The following is a 16,773-nucleotide window of genomic DNA, read 5'->3' on the forward strand; positions in this document are numbered from 1 at the left end:
TCATGGCTGAGTTCACACTGTCTAAGTGCTAGACCAACCTTGAAATCTTACTACTTAAAGATGGATGAAGGGTAGTATGGTGTAAAATTTAAACGTTGTTGTAACTTTTTTGCAATGACATAACATTTATTGTGACATATATGTCTTTTTTAATATTATGTCAGATTTTGTTACAAGGGAAAAAAATGCCCTCGTCACACATGATAGAAAAGTATTTTCTTGAAACTATTTTGGTATTTTTGGTGATCTCTCTCTCTCTCTCTCATACGCCCAAGACAACAAATGTATGGATCAGGGTATTGTTCAATTCATTACTGATAATGCAGCAAACTATAGAGCAGCAAGTAAAGAATTGGCAAAAAATTATGGGTCATTCTTTTGGACTCTGTGTGTTGCCAATGGCATATACAAAACATCATTGATCATAGGTGGACTGGGCAACTTCATTAACCTCTTCATGTTGCAACATATTATTTAAATCTTGCATTTAGATATCTCCTACGTTTAAAATGGATAGGGAAGTCAACAAGGGACTTTCGTATTGCATCGAAAGGTTGAACCTTGATTATGGCATTCAAGATCAAATTCATAAAGAAATGAAAATTTATGATAATGTATTGTATAATATGGGGAGACCTTCAGCAATGCGAAACCGTGACATGATGCGTTCAGATAATTTATTTTGTTTATTTCAATTTTAATTTCATATTGTTATTTAGTTATAATGTTTTGTATAATTGTATTTGTTATTGTCGTATTGATTTCTTATTTTCTTTTCTTTTTTTCAAACATGTAGTAGACCAGGTTTTCAAACATGACAAGACATAAGTGAGATATATTATAAACCAGCCCTAGGGCATAAGCATAAACAATTTTCAACACAAGAATCTTCATTAACTAGGTCTTCCGTCCCTAGTTTAGCTAGAATGTTGCTATGAGAAAACTTAGTGGTTGCACCCAAATCATTAAAAGACCCAATCAATTGCTCCATCTATGCTTGCTATATAACGAATTAGATAGGTTAATATAATTGACTTATCCTATGCAACAGGTTATGGAATTACTGATAGCATGCATCAGCCATTTATCATGTAAGAAGATTATCTAAGACATTAGTTCAATGTGTTTCATTTGCTATATTATAGACAAAAAGACTCCTACATGACACAAATCAAAATAAATGGGGTTTCATCAAGTAGAATTATCAGTGAATGTTCTAGCTTAAATAAAGGACAAGCAAACAGTTTCATTAATTAAGAAAGGAAAAAACGCCAGCATAACTTCATGAACTAAGAAAGAAAAGAATCCCAGCAATGGAAGGGAAAACAAAAGGGTTCATGAAACTCATGAAGAGAAAGAGCAGAATAACTATAAAAAGAAGACGACCAGAAGGAACTGTTCTTTTAGGGAAATGAGCAGCTAACTAAACTCAGAGGTAATAAATATCAGGAACATGGCCCTTGCCATGACAGCATGTTGATATTGTCTCCGGTTGCATCTAGCAATTCACGCTATACTTCAGATCATTTCGTAGATCAGTGTTTGCTATGCAGTTTCATATTTGGTTTCTTAACTAAGAAAAAATGTAATTGTCACACTCCAATCAAAAGATATGACAAATTTTTAATATCTTGCTGAAAAGAAAGCTCTATTCCAGTTCCTAATATTCTTTCTCATCAATCTTTATTGGAAGAACAATCAATCTAGTACCATATGGCTGCACCTTTGTTGAACCAAAATGGTTTAATTGGACTAAGGTGTGTCAAATCCATATTAGCCATTTATGGATCCACTGGACCTCAATCAAACTTAATGAGGTCCAAGTTTGATCCAATTTTATTAAATTGAATTTGGGTTAATGGGCCAATGGAGCCAAAAGTTGTATCATGAGTCTAATGTGGATTTGAACCTTACGGTTTAAAGATTGTACCAACCCATGTATTCTTGTTAGACCATCTAAGTGTGAAAGTATCTTCAACAAGATACTTTAATCGATAACGCAATTGTTAAAATATGTAATCTCATATAATATCTCATATGTCTCATAGACATGTAATGTTTTATCTCCTTTCTAGTTAGGATTTTTCGTTTAATTAATTCTAGTTAAAATACAACTAGAATTAGCCAAACCAGTCCATCATTGGACTGATTTGGCCTTTACCTTTTTGACTAGTCAAAAAGGTAAATCCAAAAAGAGCTGTTGGACTCCCCAACAGCTCTATTAGAGCCGTTGGAGAGTCCAACAGCTCTCTTAAGGCTTCTCTCTACCTCTCTATAAATATGGGGCTATTCCCCTTGTAAAGACTTACTCTTGTTTTGGGTTTTTATCTCAAATCAATAAAATTGTTTATTTTTCATTTTTATACCCGTTTCGGGCTGTGTGTATTCTTAAGTTCTCTTTGTGAACCTTTGTGGTTCTTATGGTGTATTTGTGAGAACTTGTTGAGAGACATTTGTTGTAGCGTATTTTTCACTTTCTTACATGGTATCAGAGCAAGGTCGGTGGACGTGTATTGGGAAGCGTGCCATACAACTACTCTTCAAGAAAGTGAAGTCTCTTTGAAGGAGTGATCGTGTGTAGCCTTGAAGGGCGTGGAAGGCTACTTATTTTCGATCTTTGTGGTTAAAATATTCCTCTTCCCACTTGCTTTTTTTTCTTCCCCTCTCATTCCCAAGCTTGTAAAATTGATGACAATGATAATGTCACCATTAAGTCCATAAAACTCAACGATTCAAACTATGTAACATGGGCTTCAATCATGAAGCATCTTATTTGGGGAAAGGGTCTATAGGGCTTAGTTGATGGAACCGATAAGGAACCTAAACTAACGCTCACTAAAGAAGAAGGTGGAAGAGAAGTACCTCTTTCGGAGGTGGAAAAAACTAAGGTCATCTCCACGTATGAAAAGGAATGGAAATAATGGAGAATGGGTCACGCCAAGATCATGTCTTGGCTAATTTCTAGTGTAGACATAAAGAAGTGTTCAAGTCTCGCAAAATTTGAACATACTAATGATGCGTGGGAATATCTTAAGAGAATGTATTCTCTTAAAGATATTGTTCATATATGTAACTTACAAGAAAAGGTTCGGAATATGGTTCAAGGGGAGAGAAGTATTAGAGAATACTACAATAGCTTATCCGAACTATGGGAAGAGTTGGCTCTTCTTGAACCAAAGTGGCATTGTCCACAAGACTGAGCTTCGCCAAAATCAAGTAAATGCGAAGCATTTTTTTTAATTTATAAATGGGTTGAGACCCGAATTTGAATCAACCAAGTCCGCTCTTCTACATCGGGGAAATGTTCCCTCTATTGAAGATACCATTGAAGAGCTAAGTATGGAAGAAAATAGACTCAAGAAACGAGTCGACAAAAGCGATAATGATACAGTTTTAGCTATATCTAGACCAGGTAATCACATTCGCACATACAAACCTCCACATATTGGGAGAATAAACAATGAAAGGCAAGGAGGCGATTTTGAAAGGAGAAAAGTTATTTGTTATTACTGTCATGAACCCGGACATGTTAAAACTTACTGTCCAAAGTTGAAAAAATCTTATGAGAAGAAGGTAGTTGTTGTTGAATCAAAAGAATCAAATGAGACATCCATTGGAAACATGTCCCTGTCTCAGCTGGTGGAGGCTCTACAACCTCTTCTTAAAGGAACTTCTCCCTCAGCTGGAGTTGCGATCTCTTTTGTTGGCACCTCCGATCCAGGTAAACCCCTATGGCTTCTTGACTCTGGTGCTTCTTTTCACATGACACCAAATTTAAAATTATTGTCGCATTGTTATGACTCAAGTGGATCGAGTGTTTTTACTGCGGATGAAACATTCCTTGAGATAAAAGGAATAGGAAATTTCGAAAATAACTCTCAAAACTCAAAAGGATTTTGTGTTCCAAAGATTAGATATATCCCCAAACTTAATCTAAATCTCTTATCTGTTTCTCAATTAACTGATCATGGGTGTAATGTTTCCTTCTCTTCTCATGATTGTCAAGTACATGATCACCAGTCAGGGAAGCTGATTGGGGAAGGCCATAGAGAAGGAGACTTATATTACATGGATTTTTTGGAATTACCCAAGAAAACATTATGTTGCAATGTTCAAAAAGTAGGCTTGGATCTTTTACACCAAAGATTTGGTCACCCTTGTATATCCAAGCTTCAGTACTTTCCAAACATAGAAAAAAATTGTAATTTTGAAACTTTCACTTGTGAAAAATGTATTCTTGGAAAAATGAAACGACTAGCATTTCAAGAAAGAACTTTTGTCTCCACTCGACCACTTGAATTAATTCACTCTGATGTTTGGGGTCCTGCACTAGTTATGTCAAAAGGTGGGTTTTTATACTATGTAATTTTCGTGGATGACTTTACAGGATATACCTGGATTTACTTTCTCAAACACAAATTTAAAGTGTTCTCTTTTTTTCAAATATTTCATAATATGGTCAAAAATCAATTTAAGAATGATATTTCAATATTTCGCACTGATTCAGGGGGGGAATTTTTATCAACTGAATTTAAAAAATATTTGAACTCACATGGAATTTCACACCAAAAATCTTGTCCCTGTACCCCTCAACAAAATGGGTTAGCTGAGAGAAAACACAGACACATTATAGAAACAACTAGAACACTACTTATCACACATCAAGTTCCTAAAGTTTTTTGGGCCGAAGTTATTTTGACTGTTGTGTATCTTATTAATAGGATGCCCTCATCCTCAATAAAGAATATTTCTCCTACTGAAAAGCTTTATAAACAAAAACCTGATTATTCTAGACTGAGGGTGTTTGGGTGCAAGTGCTTTGTTTTTACAAATAAGAATGATAAATTCTCTCCCCGTGCTATACCCTGTACTTTTTTAGGATATGCAAATAATCAAAAAGGATACATATGTTTTGACCCTAAAACAACAAGTTATACGTTTCAAGGAATGTACCCTTTCTAGAAAATGAAAGTTTTTTTTGAAAACAAATATTCTACTGAAATAGATGAGTATTCCTTCTTGTTGGATCTAGTTCCAAAAGATAGTGTAAGAGAAATTGATCTAGATGATCAGATGGATGTGATTGATTCTGATCCTCATAGAAATAGTCAAGATTGTATTCAATACTCTAGACGAGGAAATTTAGAAAGACAGTGTGCCCTGGATAAATACACAAGGGAACATGAATCTGCCTCTTCATCTAGAAAATCCACTAGGATCTCGAGGGTTCCTGCAAAGTTTGTGTCATATCAGTCTTTTTCACCAAAACATCAAGCCTTTATTGCTCTAATTCATTCCTATGAAGAACCTCCCAGTTATGATATAGCCAAGGATCAACCAGAATGGGTCAAGGCTATGAAAGTCGAATTAGAAGCCTTAGAAAAAGCAAATACTTAGACCATTCAAGACCATCCTCAAAACAACAAGAAAACTTATTGGTTGTCGCTGGGTGTACAAGGTGAAAACCAAGAGTGATGGCACTCTTGAAAGATTCAAGGCCCGGTTGGTGGCAAAAGGATATTCCCAAGAATATTGAATAGACTATGAAGAGACCTTTGCCCCAGTAGCTAGAATGACCACTGTTAGAATCCTAATAGCTCTTGCATCAATAAAGGGATGGCATATCTTTCAAATGGATGTTAAAAATGTTTTTCTAAATGAAACTTTAGCTGAAGAAGTATACATGGACCCACTACCAGGAATGAATATACCTACAGGGAAAACACTTCGCCTAAACAAGGCTTTATATGGTCTCAAGCAAGCTCCAAAAGCTTGGTATGATAAGTTTAGTAAGGTTATGCTTGATTTTGGTTTTCGATTTTGTCTTACTGACACAGCTTTGTTTGTTAAGAATTCTGATGCAGGTATTATCATCCTTCTACTTTATGTTGACGACATGATCATCACTGGAAGTGATAAACAGGGAGTTTATGATATTAAAAAATTTCTCAAAACACATTTTGAAATGAGTGATTTGGGTTTTTTGAAATATTTTCTTGGTATAGAAGTTGCCTACTCACCTAGAGGTTACTTGCTAACTCAATCTAAGTTTGCATTAGATATTGTTGTCAGGTCAGGTATTTCAGATGAAAGACACGTTGATACTCCTGAGATTGTGAATGTCAAAATGAAGATTAATGATAGAGAGTCACTCGAGAATCCGACTCCGTATAGGCAATATCACAAGACCTGACATTACACATGCGGTCCATACAGCCAGTCAATTTCAACATGCTTCAACTTCTGTTCATATGGGAGCAGTTTTGCGTATTATTAGATATATCAAAAATTCTATTTCTCGAGGATTATTTTTATCCGCTTCCTCTAACTTAGAATTGCTTGCTTATACTGATGCAGATTGGGGTGGTGATCCAAATGACCGCCACTCAACTACAGGTTTTTGTGTCTTTTTGGGAGAATCCTTGGTGTCTTGGCGATGTAAGAAGCAACAAAAGGTCTCTCTCTCATCAACTGAAGCTGAATATAGGGCAATGGCTACAACTACTATGGAATTAGTATGGCTTCGACGTCTACTTTCCGATATGGGAGTTGAAAGTCCAAAAGCATCAAATCTGTGTTGTGACAACAAGAGCTCTATTTATATTGCAAGCAATCAGACATTTCATGAACGCACCAAGCATATAGAAATGGATTGCCATTATGTTCGAGAGGAATTTTTGCGTGGCACCATCAATCTTCCCTATGTTGCTTCAGAATATCAGCTGACCGATTTCTTCACCAAGCCTCTCGCTGCTCCTAGGTTTCACTTTCTCTTAGGCAAACCTTCGGTTATCCAACCGTAAGTTTGAAGGGGAGTGTTAAAATATGTAATCTCATATAATATCTCATATGTAATCTCATAGACATGTAATGTTTTATCTCCTTTCTAGTTAGGATTTTTCGTTTAATTAATTCTAGTTAAAATACAACTAGAATTAGCCAAACCAGTCCATCATTGGACTGATTTGGCCTTTACCTTTTTGACTAGTCAAAAAGGTACCTTTTTGACCAAGTCAAAAAGGTAAATCCAAAAAGAGTTGTTGGACTCTCCAACGGCTCTAATAGAGCCGTTGGAGAGTCCAACAGCTCTCTTAAGGCTTCTCTCTACCTCTCTATAAATATGGGGCTATTCCCCTTGTAAAGGCTTACTCTTGTTTTGGGTTTTTATCTCAAATCAATAAAATTGTTTATTTTTTATTTTTATACCCATTTCGGGTTGTGTGTATTCTTAAGTTCTCTTTGTGAACCTTTGTGGTTCTTATGGTGTATTTGTGAGAACTTGTTGAGAGACATTTGTTGTAGCGTATTTTTCACTTTCTTACAGCAATAACCTTGAGGATAAATGTGAACATACACACACCAAGAACACTTGTGCACAACAAGCACAACACACGGAATCACAAATGTGCAAATGCACTCATAGGATTCATAAACAACTAAAAGGTTGGGCTATAATCCCAAAACCCTTAAGAAAATACAAGAGGAGCTGCCCATATTTATAGGGCATTTAGGAGGCCTTGGGAGGGGCTCCACATAGTCGTTGGAGCCCCTCCAACGGTCACAAATGTGACCGTTGGAGGGGTCCAACGACTAGTGGGTTGGGCCCCTCCCAATGCAAGTACAATGTATTAATTAAAGAAAAAAAAATAAAAAAGAAAAAGGGGAAAAATACAAACCATATTCACGAAAATGAATATGTGTAAAATGCCTAAACTACCCTTAGCAATATATATATTTTATATATATAATAGGTAGATACATATACATATATAATATATGTATATGTATCACCTTATATATATATAAAATATATATACGAAATTACAAGATTGTTTTACATATTTTAACACCCCCCCTCAAACTTAGGGCAAGATGACCAATAGTTTGCCAAGAAGGAAGTTGAACCGCGGAGCGCACAAGGCTTTAGTAAAGAAGTCTGCCAACTGATATTCGGACGTGACATAAGGAAGATCAATGACTCTTCTGAGATATGCTTCACAAAGATAGTGACAGTCCATTTCGATGTGTTTAGTCCGCTCATGAAAGGTGTGATTTTTCGCAATGTAGATTGTACTCTTATTGTCACAACAAAGCTTAGTGGGGCCTTTTATTGTAATCCCCATGTCTTCTAGCAATTGATGAATCCAAACAATCTCCATAGTAGTAGTTGTAATGGCACGATATTCAGCTTCTGTGGAGGAGAGTGATACCTTTTGTTGCTTCTTGCATCTCCACGATATCAGTGAGTCTCCTAAGAATACACAAAAACTAGTGGTGGAGTGACGGTTATTTGGGTCACCTCCCCAATCAGAGTCAGTATAAGCAATCAATTTTAAGTCGGAAGACGAGGACAGAAAAACTCCCTTATTTAGAGTACCCTTTATGTATCTTACGACTCGTAAGATGGCACTCATGTGAACGGATGTAGGCGCATGCTGAAACTGACTTGCAGTATGGACTGCATGAGATATATCTGGTCTGGTAATACTCAGATACATCAATGATCCTACAAGTTGTCTGTAGGGGGTAGAATCCAAAAGGGGAACCCCATCATCAATTTTCATCTTTGCCCCTACTACCGCAGGAGTTTCACAAAGCTTCTCATCTGTAATACCTGACCTGTCAATGATCTCAAAAGCAAGCTTAGTTTGAGATAAGAAATATCCTTTAAGAGAGTATGTTACTTCAATTCCCAAAAAATAAGTTAGAAAACCCAAGTCAGACATTTCAAATTTATCTTTTAAGATAGATTTTATACTCTTAACCCTGTTAGAGTCACTCCCGGTGATGAGCATGTCATCAACATACAGTAGTAAAATTACAATCCCTGCATTGGATTTTCTAACAAATAGAGCAGTGTCAGTAAAACAAGAGGAAAAACCATTCTCAATCATCACAGAGTTAAATCTATCATACCAAGCCTTGGGGGCTTGTTTTAGACAATAGAGTGCTTTTTGAAGACGAAGCACCTTTCCCTTAGGAGTCTTCATTCCAGGAGGAGCATCCATATAAACTTCTTCGCTTAAATCGCCATTTAAAAAGGCATTTTTAACATCCATTTGATAGATATTTCATTTGTTGATAGAGGCAACGGTTATAAGGCATCGGACAGTGGCCATACGAACTACAGGAGCAAAAGTTTCTTCATAGTCAATACCATATTCTTGACTATATCATTTTGCAATCAAACGAGCTTTATACCTTTCAAGGGATCCATCACTTTTAGTTTTTACTTTGAAACCCCATCTACACCCTATTGTTTTCTTGCCTTTAGGAAGATTTTGAAACTCCCAAGTTTTGGCTCTTCTCAGACACTCAAGTTCATTGTCCATTGCATTAATCCATTCAGGGCACTTACGTGCTTCTTCAAAATTTCTAGGTTCTATATAGGAGTGGATGGCACTAAGGCAGACTCTATATCTTGGTGAAAAGGAGTCATAGGAAATGAACCTAGAAGGAGGCCTTCTACTTCTTTCGGTTCTATGAGGGATTACTTCATTCTGAGAGGCACTGGGACTGACATCATTATATCTATCAAGAGCACTCCTAAAGTTGTTTTGATCTCTATGAGTATAGGTGATAGGGTCTCTAGGTAATTCTTCATCAATATGTTGATGTGACGAAGGAAGCAAGGAGATGTTTTCCTCAGTTTCAAATTCATTTGGGTTACTTTGATCTGACTCATCATCACTAGTATCATCGTCTTTATTCAGTAAATCAAATAAAAAGGAATAATCCACATTTTCATTATGAGGGTCACAACGTTCGAATCCACTAAGATTTTCCAAAAAACTCACATTTCTGGAAATATACAATTTATCACTTTTGATATCATAACAACGAAACCCCTTTTGGGTTTCAGAATAGCCAAGAAAGGCACAAGGAATGGCTTTAGGAGAAAGTTTGTCATTCTTATCAGTAAGAACAAAACATTTACACCCAAAGACCCTTAACCTGCTATAATCAGGTTCTTTATCGTACAGTTTTTCAAAGGGAGAAATTTTGTTTAAGTTTTTCGATGGGAGTCTGTTTATAAGATAGACAAAAGTAAGGGTTGCCTCAGCCCAGAGATTCTTTGGAATGTTTTGAGAAATGAGTAAAGTCCTAGTTGTTTCAATGATGTGCCTGTGCTTTCGTTCGGCTAACCCATTTTGTTTTGAGGGGTTTTCGGACAAGATTTTTGGTGAAGAATACCAAAATTTTCAAGATAACTTTTAAATTTATTTGAGAGGTATTCTCCTCCAGAGTCTGACCTAAAGATTTTTAAGCATCCATTGAATTGATTTGAAATCATCATGTGAAAACTTTTAAAAGTTGAGAAAACTTCATGTTTATGTTTAAGAAAATAAATCCAACAAAACCTAGTGTAGTCATCCACAAAAATCACATAATATGAAAATCCTCCTTTTGACATTAAAGGAGCCGGTCCCCATACATCGGAATGGACAATTTCAAATGGTTTTGTCGTAAACATGGATCTTTGAGGAAAAGGCAAACATTTCATTTTCCCAAGAATACATTCATTACATAAAAAATCACTTTTACAAAGATGTTTAACAAAAGGTAAATAGGAGATTTTAACAATATTGGGATGACCCAATCTCTTATGCCATACATGAATATCTTTGTTTTGGACGACGTTGCAAAATTGACTCTTGGGAACTTGAAGAAAATCTACGTAGTAGAGGTCTCCTCTTCTAGAGCCTTCCCCAATCAATCTCCCAGACTGACGATCCTGTATCCAACATTTATTAGAAGAGAATTTTACATCGCAACCATGGTCCGAGAGTTGGGAGACGGAAAGAAGATTTAAATTAAGGTTTGGGATAAAACGAATTTTTGGAACAAAGAAGTCTTGTCTTTCAAAATTACCTATTCCTTTAATCTCAAGAGATGTTCCGTCTGCGGTTGAGACAAAGGATGAAAAAGAATTTTTAGAAAAATTTGAAAAAGAGCAAGAGCTAGGGGTCATGTGAAAGGATGCCCCGGAATCTAAAAGCCAAGATGTCTTACCGGGGGAAGAGGATGACATAGCGGCTCCGGAAGTGCCTCCCTTGAGAAGAGGTTATAGTGCCTCTACGATTTGTTGAAGGGAAAGAGTCCCACTTGATGAACAAGGTCGTTGTTCCGCTTGGGATGCCATAGCCGTTGCAATCAATTTCTTCCATTTAGGACACATAGGTTTGATATGTCCGGGTTCTTTACAATAGTAGCAATTCAATTTGCTATAGTCTCTTTTGCCATACCGATTATTTCCTCCTTGACCTTGGTTCTAGAAATGAGGAGGTCTATAGGTCTTCATGTTATTTTCCGGTCTTGACACGACATTAACAATTTCACCATCTTCTTGAGTAGAAGAAGTAACAAGAATGCTATAATTATTCTTGCCAATCCCCATACGGGTTTCTTCACCACTTAGCTTGGTGATAACATCTTCAAGTGAGGGTGATGTGAAAGCGAAGAGAAGAGAGGACCGAACTTGTTCAAATTCGGGTCTAAGACCATTTAGAAAATTAAAGAACCGGTCTTCCTCAAGTTGTTTGTGCCTTAATTCGATTGCTTCTCCACTCCATTTAGGTTCAAGAATTGCGAGCTCGTCCCAAATAGAGGATAATTCGGCAAAGTACTCCCGAATGGTCATGTCATTTTGTTGGAGGGTCAAAGCCCTCTTTTGGAGAAAGTACTTGTGGGATAGATCTCTTGAGGTGTACATTTTCTCAAGATACACCCAAGCTTCGGAAGCTTTTTTAAATTTGATGATATTGGCGTTTATCTTGGTCTCAATGGATGAGAAAATCCAAGATAAGATCTTGAAGTTCTTCATTTCCAAATCATCATGTTTTTTAGAATACTCTTCAAGAGCCTTTTGTCTTCCATCCCCTTTAAGGATCTTAATATCCCCTCCTTCAATGACGGTGATTTTGGGTTCCGGTTCCGGTATGGATCCATGAATGTAACCCCAAAGCCCCTTTCCTTTAATATAGGCTTCCATATTACCGGCCCAAACATGATAGTTTGAGCCATTAAGCTTAAACCCAAGAGAGAAATGGGAGTCTTTTTCGCCCATTAGAGAGGAAAGAAGACAAGGAATAATACGTACCTCAAATACTTTTTGCGTCTTTCTTGACAAGAGAGGCTCCTAAAATATTGCTCGAAGAAGATGATCCTCTTTGATTTCAAAAAACTTGAAGGCACGCTTTTCGAGAAATGCAAGAGAGGGCGAATCACAATTCTTCTTTTTCAACGAGGCTCTAATACCATGTGAAAGTATCTTCAACAAGATACTTTAATCGATAACTCAATAACCTTGAGGATAAATGTGTGAATATACACACACCAAGAACACTTGGAACACTTGTGCACAACAAGCACAACACACGGAATCACAAATGTGCAAATGCACTCATAGGATTCATAAACAACTAAAAGGTTGGGCTATAATCCCAAAACCCTTAAGAAAATACAAGAGGAGCTGCCCATATTTATAGGGCATTTAGGAGGCCTTGGGAGGGGCTCCACATAGTCGTTGGAGGGGTCCAACGACTAGTGGGTTGGGCCCCTCCCAATGCAAGTACAATGTATTAATTAAAGAAAAAAAATAAAAAAGAAAAAGGGGAAAAATACAAACCATATTCACGAAAATGAATATGTGTAAAATGCCTAAACTACCCTTAGCAATATATATATTTTATATATATAATAGGTAGATACATATACATATATAATATATGTATATGTATCACCTTATATATATATAAAATATATATACGAAATTACAAGATTGTTTTACATATTTTAACACTAAGACCCAAAGGATATCTGGGAGCGGAATCGTTGTCATAGAGAATAAAAGTGAAAACATCATTTTCATAGCATCCCCAGCCCAACTCTCTTATAATATGCAAACAGCAAATTTAGGAAAACAGAGAACTCAGAAGGCTTTAGTTCGCATATGAGAAGCTGCTGTCCTACATATCCAAACAAAAACCTACAATGATTCCAACAAGGAAAGCTTCAAACAGAACTATCGTTGAGAGAATAATATCTGGCTCTTTGAAATTGTAAACTAATTTTTCTAGGATTCCAACTAATGTAACTGAATATCTTTTTTATCTCAATCAAAACAATAGCAGATTCGCATTTTCAATGCTACATCAAATTAGAAAGGGCAGCAAGTGGATGCACAAAAAGAAGGCCTTAGCTCTTTCTTTTTCCTTATTTTGTTGGGAGTTTTTGCTGGAAAGAATTGATTGAAACTTCAAAACCGAAAAACACACTAAAAGTACTTGGCTCCTCCATTATCACACAATTTTGAAACAGTCGCAGAATAGATAAGCATCCATTTTTCTTTAAACTATTATCCATTCAAGGCCATGAACAGCACAAGAAAGAACTTCACCTCATCTCCCACATTCTCCCACATCGAAATAACCTGATCGACAATCCAGCATACGACTGGATAAACATGATCATAATCCAGACCTTGAATTTGGTGACTTTCAAGAGGACATGGACACCCAATAGACCGCAATTCACTCTCAATCATTTCACCAACCTTTCTGTATCACAAAGTTCGAACTTAAATCACACAAAAGAACCATACAAATCACATTACCCGCTATACAAGTAAGAACCCCACAAAATTCCAGTTTTTTTTAGAGAGAAACCCCACAAAATTCCATTTATGATGACAATCATCACTATTGTATATTGCAGATGGAAGATAAGCATAAACTTAAACATGGGCATTGATAGCAATCATGTTAATAATTCAATGCTCCTTTAGTTATTAGTTTTGCTTCCTTGAGGATGACCACAGATATCAAAGTTTTTTATAGAAAAACGTATGATTCTGAAGAGCATAGATTGATGAAAACACGAAACAAGGGATGCCCAATTCGTAAAACGCACAAAGAAGAAGTTGGTATTCACGATTTATCTTGGAGAACTATGCCATCATCGTAAGAAGCAACGCCGGTGTTGCAGCAAGCAATGCACCATGAGAGACCACCGGTGAGCCTGTCGAGGAGGGAGAAAGAAGACTCGTGTGCTCTCGAGTAACCTGCTGATGCCAACAGGTCCAGAATTTTCTGCGAGAGATCGGATTCAGACTCCATGGAGAGAGAGAGAGAGAGAGAGAGAGAGAGAGGATTGGTTGGTTTGAACTTCGAAGAGTCGACCAAAAGGGGTCACTTGATATGACGCTACGCAAAACCCGAGTAAGGGCGGTGTACGAGAGCACTAACAAGTAACAACCGGACCTGCTCCCCTATGTATCTTCCTATATACTTTCTTAAAGGAGTCCGGAGCGGGTGCAATCGCATGGCATAAAATTTGTGCTCAAGCCTTGGGCCCCACAACTGACATCAAGTGCTTAATGCACAAATATTTGTGCAATCATATTTGGTGCAGCAAAAGTAATTTGATTTAAAAAAAATTTAAAATTTACAAAGGAGTTCTATTGGGTTCAAATGTTAGTTTTAATTTCTACCTCAAGAGAGATGATAGGGGGAGACAGAAAGATTAGGAAAGACTATCTATAAAAGTTTCTTTTAGACAGAGAAAGCTGTGGTTAGGCAAACTCTCCTACCAGTAATACAACCATACCATTTAGGGTTCAAACTTACAACATCCCAACACAAGGTGACATGCACTGGCTGCTCCTGCCAGACAAGCAGAGCGTCGTTGGTGGTTATCTATAAAACTTAAAAAGCAAATCCTATGAAGTTTTGATGATGAAGTTCCTGCCAAAGCAAGTAATCTCCGGGTCAGGATATCGAGCAAATCCTACTATAAAGTTACTTTGCCTAGTATATATATATATGGAGAGAGAGAAATGAAAATCTACTAAATGGCACCGTGTTAAATGAAATATGCTATTAGATTTTTAGTGTTATTTTGAAATTATGATCATCCAGATGTGATTTGTATGCTTGTTTTTATAGGAATCAGTTTTTGGAGCATTTGATTTCAATGCATGGATAGGTTTTTATGAGGTTTAAAAATCAACTACCTATAATTTTCATAAATTATTTAAGCTCCAAATACCATTTTTTCAATCCAAAAAGCATGATCCAAACATCGATTCTTAGTAAATCAATCATGTTGAACATATCTATGGGCTAAGTATTACACAAAAAAACATTGGACATCAAATAGCATGTTTCATTTAGCATCGTACCATTTAGCATGCTTTGATATATATATATATATATATATATATATATATATATATATATATATATATAGAGAGAGAGAGAGAGAGAGAGAGAGAGAGAGAGAGAGAGATTGTAGGTAATAGCTATAAGGGGTTTTCCTTAAATCTGATCATATAGTTGTGTTTTTATATGCTTGATTTTATATGAATCAACTCCTTGATCGTTTGATTCCAACACAAGCAGGTTTTTATAATGCTTAAAAATAAATGCTCTAAGATTTTTATAAATATTCAAAGCTTAAAAATTCATGTTCATATATATATATATATATATATATGATTAATATTTGGTGTTTTTGGAAGCATGAAGCTATTGAGCTGAAGATCTTAGATTCAAGCTTAACCACATAGATATGTCCAACATGGTTTCTAACAACACCACTAAGGGTGAATGAATTTTTCATGGGATGCATTTTTTATCATTTAGCCAGTCTTTTGTTTATCGTTTAGCCTATTGACGTGCTTAATGTTGGGGTTGATATGTGTCACTGATTTATTTTGGCAAACAATTACCGTTGTAGGACTCATCGCGGTGTTTAAGGTGGTGGTGATATATGTCATGGTTCTATTTTGACAGATAGTTTCTTGTGTAGGACCCACCACCCTCTACTTTGAGATTCTTTTAGATTGGATTATGACATATAGATGTGGTGTACAATGGTGTGTATCGTGGATGGATGAGAGGGGTGTTACCATAGCATGTGATATATTTGTAATGTATGCATTAAACACCATGGTATGTCATGTATCTATAATGTATGCATATGGGATGCATGGTTGGTGATGCATGCATGAGTGTTTACCATACCAAAGTAATGAGAGGGGCCACATGGATGGGTGTTACAATGGCATGTCATATATCTAGAATGTATTTATGTGGGATATATGGATGATGAGGAATCACAAACCGAACAAACAATATGTCATCACGATGACACTTGCTACCATACCAACCACAAATAGAACACCGACTAACACTAACAATTGTGTCACCATATTTTATCACCTTAACCACAAACCTAGCAACGAGTAATTGCAACTACAAACCAACCAAAGATGACTATATAAATCTCTTGATGCTACATTTTCCAACCCCAGCTACCACCAAACATGAAACCCAACGCAAAAGGACATGCAAGCCAAGTGTGGCTTAAATCCAGACCCAACCCCTGCCCCCCTCCCCCCCCCCCCCCCCCCTCCCGCCCTATAAAAAAAAACTCCTCAAAAGTGTGAATATGCATAGAAAAGAGTTTGATTTTTTTTTATGTTGTGTGTGTTCTGCATATACAAAGCTTAAGGAAAAAGCATAAAAGATGAGGGAAGGAAACACATATTTTGAGAATGACGAATCATAGGAAAGTCGTGCAACTTCAGTATTTCTTTCATTTCGAATTATTGTTTGCTATGTTTCTATGTATGTGTTTGTCTTTGTGTGTGCGCTTATTTGTTGTGTATGTTTGATTAGATCGAATGTTTTGTTTTGTTTTGTTTCTTTTTAGAAATTTAGTTGTTTTTCTGTATAGTTTTGCCTGCGTGAATAAGTCTTCTATTTATTC

The sequence above is a fragment of the Nuphar pumila genome, chromosome 12 (genome assembly GCF_984573655.1).
Source record: "Nuphar pumila chromosome 12, dmNupPumi1.hap1.1, whole genome shotgun sequence".
NCBI lineage: Eukaryota > Viridiplantae > Streptophyta > Magnoliopsida > Nymphaeales > Nymphaeaceae > Nuphar > Nuphar pumila.